We start from the raw sequence: 6000 nt of genomic DNA, 5'->3' as shown, positions 1-6000 counted from the left end.
GAAGTGTTTTTTGTTTTGTTTTTTTAAAAACACAAAGGTGAGTTTCTATTGCTTTCCATTATCTGGAATAATATAAGTATGTGTGACTAAAAACGTTTGCCCTCTACTAAATATTTACTTTATTAAAATGTAGTTACTGTTTGCACAGAAAATGTGTATTTTAACTAGTAGTTATTTTAGTAGGCTCCACACTTTACTAGTTTAGACTTAAATAGCTTCAAGACATGACTGAATCCACTCTCACCTTGACAAACTAGAGATGCAAACAATGAGAAAGACTGAATGAGAAAATGGACAACATACACAGCATTTTATTTTTGTACTTCCAGGCAGTTCAACCAACAGAGTGAGGTTCAATATTTTATTATTGGTGTTTAGCTTCAGTGACCTATGAAAAATAATGTGCAATACTGCTAATATGAAGAGATAAACAAAGCAGATATATATATAAAAAAAGCAACAGTTCTCCTCTACTAGGATATGTTAATGCTACACAGTTTCACACATTAGAGAAAGATGCATGGAGACATGCTGGTCTGATTTCAAACAGCTGTAGGCCACACTGGTAACATTTCCCTCTAGCTGAACATACTTTAAGTGGAAGATTCAAGAAAAGATATTTAATCTCTTACAATTCTCATCCCTCTCTGAATTGTAATTGTCTCCTTCCCCTCCGCTCCTTTCATTTCATATTGAGTTTTGGAATAAAACTGTAGATATTTAATAGATTTACATTATACAAACTTTATTTTGCACAAATATAAAAAAAAGGAAGCAAAACAGGACATTTATTTGTACTGTATATTTAATAAATCTTAGAAAAAATATGTTTTGTCCATTTGATTGTATGTATAATACCATTTTTGAAAATTAACTTACTTTAAGATATGAAAGTATTAAAAAATAAAGTACAAAGAAGAGCATGACTGCAACATTAAAATGCTATTCTATTTAGTAATCTTTAGAATTGAAGCGAGTGTTGCTCCTCCATACTATCCTGCAGCAAACGGCAATCTGTCATTCACTGTACTAGATGTACATCAAAAAAATCCAGACAAACGGTTAATTGAGGTATTTCATTCTGAATAAAATAACCCTCTGATACAAACTTTAATCCAAATAAAAATAGATTACTTTATGGTGGAAATAACAAAGAAAGAAGGAGCAGAATAGGAAAGTATAAAACTTCTGTGAAAATAAGAACCCTTCAGGGGAGGCACTGAAAGTCCACTTTGTTCAGGCCTCTAGGGAAGACATGTTTGACGGGATGCAGATATGATGGCTTTGCTGACTACTTTATTATTTGTGTGGAAAGCGAGCAGGATTGGGGTCTAAGTCTGTTACAGGTTCGTGACCTACAAATTATTTGCTATATTTGGCATCCATAGTTCAGAACGGGCAATTACAAAAACCTCCAAAATAAATTATAGACTTTTTTTAAAAAATGAGTGGAAAAGTATACGGGATTTTAGGTCAAATGTTCCAGATAAGAAAAACAAGATCCTGAAAGTGGAAGCAAAGTTATACTAAGGAAGTTTAGGCTACATCTTGACACTAGCAAAGAGTTGTAAATTTGTAATTGTGATTAACTGGCTTTTTAAAGTAATGAGCTTGTTATGTACTTTTCCAAAACAGAACTAGATTAAAATCGCTTTCTTTAAAGTGATTGCTCAAGTTCACATTAACAGGTTACACTGGTGTATATAGTCCAATTCCAATAACTAATTTCTGCTCCATGCTGACTTGTAAATATGCCATGTTTACAACTCACAAGTCAGCATTAAGGGAAATCTTAATTGCACCATTCTGTTGAAAATTCATAGCACGGTAAAAATACAGCAAATTACAGAAAATAGATCTTTTCATCTGCTATAACAACTGTCTGCCCTTTTCCAAGAAAATCTACTTTGCTACCTCCGTTTGTTTCTACAAAAGCATTTTGCGCAAGGTACATTTAAACAAGTGAGTTCGCTGTCAGGATTCCATTTTAATGAACTGCCTTAAGAACATCTGTTTCCCTTCAGTGGTACTGACTCTGAAAGTGCAGTGCAAGATCTGATGCAACGTACTCTAGCATTATAAAATTTTAAAGGTACTTCAACTTAATCAAAGAAGAATTCGGTGCGGGGGGAGGGGGGAGGAAGGGAGGTGTTATGTTTTCTTTTTGACAGAAATCATACCAGTATTCAAGGAGGGCTTTTTTAAAGATGTTTTTAAAAAAACCCAAAACTTGAACACTGAGTAAGAGAATGTAAGAGCTCTCTGATGTTTTTTCCATTAGAAGAAATACCACTTTAAGAGTAAGTCAGATCAACAGCTTTAACCAGGCACAGCTTTTCTACCAAGCAAGATTGAGATTTCTGTTTGTTCCTTACACTAAAACTTCCTAATAAACTGTTGTCGTGATGAACTGAAAGTATTCTGAAAAAGAGTTCAGTTCTGAACTAGCTCAACAATACAATAAATGAAATTAGAGTAATTTGTTTACACTCAACTACAAAGACAAAAGTGTACACCATGAGGAAAAAGTGGATTTTAAGTCTTTCGTTATCTATATTAAACATCAATTTACTGATATTATGGAGAGGAAAGGAGAATCAAGCATGCTAGAAATAACATTTAGGAAAGCTGGGGTGGAGCTTAAGTGTTTTTTAAAATAGTGAAGTAAAACATTCTCCAATGACACTGATTCAACATGATCAATGCTAATTCTGCTGTAAGAATGCTAAACCACAGTTCCTTGGTTAAAGCTGAGCTCCCTTGAGATGCTTGAAAACTATCTATAGTAACTGAAAGTAAAATAAAATTCAAAGTGGCATGATATTAAAATGCGGAGTTATTCACAATGTGCACTGAAGTTGTATTTGGATGTGCTGCTTTAAAAGTAAAGGGTTGGGGTTTGGAAGAAGGGCTACAAGAATGTTACGTCATATGATCACTGAATCAATGAAAAGATAGGTAAATAAATCCCATAGGAAAAAGATAAAAGGAGGCAGGATAGACATATACACAATAATGAACTGAATAGAGAAAGCAGATGAGGCGCTTCTGTGTTCAGCCTGTCTCATAATACAAAACAAGGGGACATTCAATAAAATTAAAAGGTAGCAAATTCAAAACTGCTAAAAGGAAACACTTTCTCCAAACAACGGGACTGTGGAATTGATTGTCACCGCAAGAACTTAGTAAGATTTAAAAAAGCACTGGATATTTTATGACTCTAGACATTCTTGTTATTCATAACAGTTTAAGATAATATGGGAAAGTATATTAAACCACTATGGGGCTTCAGCAAATCTCTATTATATATCAGGATGAGATCTAATGTGGTGTGATTATGTCCCACCTGCCGACTGCAGGGTTCTTGCACTTCCCTCGAGCAAGGATTCCCTAACTGCAGTACATGTACTATGGTACATGAACTTCAAGTTCCATCCATTCACTTTTTTAAGGTGATATGTGAAACAAAGTTTGAGAACTGCTGCTTTAAAGCATATGACACTGGCCAATGTCAGAGATGAAATACTGGACCTCATATCTGAACCAGTATGGCAATTCCTATGGATATTGCACCCCTTGAGTAAAAACAAACAGTTTTCATTCTAGTCCAACAAAAGCAATGATTGAGATAGCATTTCCATTCAAAACCTCTATTTTGAGGCACTTGCAACCCTAGAATTCATTAGTATTCTTCATGCTACAGAGGCAACTGAAGCAGAGCTATCAATCAGGGCAATGTCAGCAGACACACCCCCTTCATCTTCCCAACAGATGGCTAATTCCAAAACTCCAATAATTACTTAATAAAAGAACATTCCAGAGTGAAGTCTAATTCCAACATAAATGTGTTAAAATTGAATTTGCAGGAATGTGAATGTTAATGCAGATCTATTTAACCTCAAAAAATATCATAGAATGAGTGAGAGTAGCAAATAGTCCTTATGTGAGGAAAAAGTGGTAACAAGTAAGAACTTTTACTTTCTTGGGCTTAAGCCCATTTGCCAATAACAACTAAATGAAAATATTGTAGCTAGCAATGCAGCTAGCTACAGAGAGGCATAGAAAGAAACTGGCTAGTGAACTGATAAAAAAATATTCTGAATTTAATATTATAGGCTGAGCTGGCACAAGACCTATTGAGATTGCCTGACATTTCCCATTATAAGACCTTGTTTTCAGTTATTTATAACTTTGTAAAACTAACCATTTGGGCTGAAATTTTCTATGCAGCCTCAGGCTGTTTTTTTTTTTTTTAAATTTCAGCCAAAAGGGTTCAGCCATTTCTGGGAATAAGGGTAGGGAAAAACATATTGTTTTACCCCTGTTAAAATCTTCTGGCAACCTTTTCTTTTGAATGTTCTGGCGCCCCCACACTTTTGAGAAGGGACTTGAAATTAGGTTCCAGGCCTGCTGATGACCTATGTAGATACATCTCCAGAGCAGGTCCGCACTATGCACTTGAAACAGGGGTCCTGTGGAAAAGACAGTATGTGAACATGTAATTGAAGACTAACAATGTCCGGCAGAAAGCGGCCAAATTAATTTGCACTGGTAGTGGTTTTATGACAAGTTGGCTGGCTTGTCATGGGGTGCAGGCTACAAGTTGAGTTAGTAAAACTTGACAGCTGCTAACAATCACTCTGTGCAGCCTATGTTATTTTGTAATGTAGCTGTTCTCACTTGAGCTGAGTTAACTCTGCAGTGAAGACATAGCCAGAGATAGATCTCATAATGCTGCTCTGAAGTGAACTGATAATCATGTGGCTGCTTTACAGATTTCATCAAATTGCTGAGGCCTTTCAGACGATAAAATGACCACTAATCTTGAAGAATATATCCTAATTCCCAAGGAGGTTATAAACCTTTTGCCTGGTTTTCCAAGAGGCATTCAGATCTACTTAACAGAATAGGAAGTGTTTCCCCATGCATCTACACAGAAAGGGTGGGGGGGGGGGGGGAAGACAACTGAGGATTTCAAATATACTGAACATCAGGAAGGAAGGCACAGGCTAAGCCAGGAATTTTCATTTTTCTGAACACTGGAAAAAAGGAGTAATATTTCCTGAGAGGAAATTAATTCCTTATCCACCTTCTGTGAAACTCTGGTCTGCACACACCTTCAAAATTGTCTCTGTGCAGCACTTAGGGCTGGTCCACACTACCCGCCCAATTCGGCGGGTAGAGATCGATCTTCTGGGATCGATTTATCGCGTCTCATCTGGACGCGATAGATCGATCCCAGAAGCGCTCCCCCGTCGACTGCGGAACTCCTGCTCGCCGAGAGGAGGAAGCGCTGTCGACGGGGGAGCCTGCCTGCGCCGCATGGACCCGAAGTAAGTAAATTTCGTTCGATCTAGGAAACGTCGACTTCAGCTACGCTATTCTCGTAGCTGAAGTTGCGTTTCCTATATCGATCCCCCGCCCCAGTGTGGACCAGCCCTTACATTCAATACAGCTACAATAGCTCAGCTATTCTCTGTGCCAAGTTATATCGATTAGAAAGGCAACAACATGGAAATGATGGTCTCAAACTGATGTGATATCAGAGTACTGAAAAGCAAGTTACGCTTCAAAGAAGCATACCTTATTTTTACCTCAAAAGGTTCTACTTGATTCACAAGGGGACACTTGCTTAACTTTGGTGGTCCTGCCGAGTAAAAGAAACCTGCAACAGATAACCTGCAGTGATTGACAGAACTTACATTGAGTACAACGGTGAATCTGTGTGTAAGAACTTCAAAATAACTGGTAATGTGGCTTTGTTGGCATCTATATTTCTGCCTTTATATATATATAAATATTCCAAATCCTTGTTGATGCTTCCATTACATAGTCAAGAAAACATCTTTTTCAGTGATTAAAATGACCTTATACTTTGTTCAACTCTCTCAAACTACGCAGCCTACTTGAGAAAGACTGAGTTCTAATAAAGTATTGGATCTTGCACTGAACAATCTTTGCCACTAAGAGTTTGAATATATAGAAAGGTCTTGAGTTTTC

The 6000-nt window shown here is 36.8% G+C and overlaps 1 protein-coding gene across 7 annotated transcripts in view; it reads right to left on the bottom strand.

Annotated features, from left to right (window-relative positions):
* Positions 1-6000, bottom strand: part of SFSWAP (splicing factor SWAP) — a 104954-nt gene that overhangs the window by 90758 nt on the left and 8196 nt on the right. The window lies entirely within an intron of this gene.

This window comes from Terrapene carolina, unplaced genomic scaffold (assembly GCF_002925995.2).
Source record: "Terrapene carolina triunguis isolate 2854851 unplaced genomic scaffold, T_m_triunguis-2.0 Scaffold234, whole genome shotgun sequence".
Classification (NCBI taxonomy): Eukaryota; Metazoa; Chordata; order Testudines; family Emydidae; genus Terrapene; species Terrapene triunguis.
Note: the sequence above shows the minus strand (reverse complement) of the source record. Positions and strands in the feature narration are given on the sequence as shown.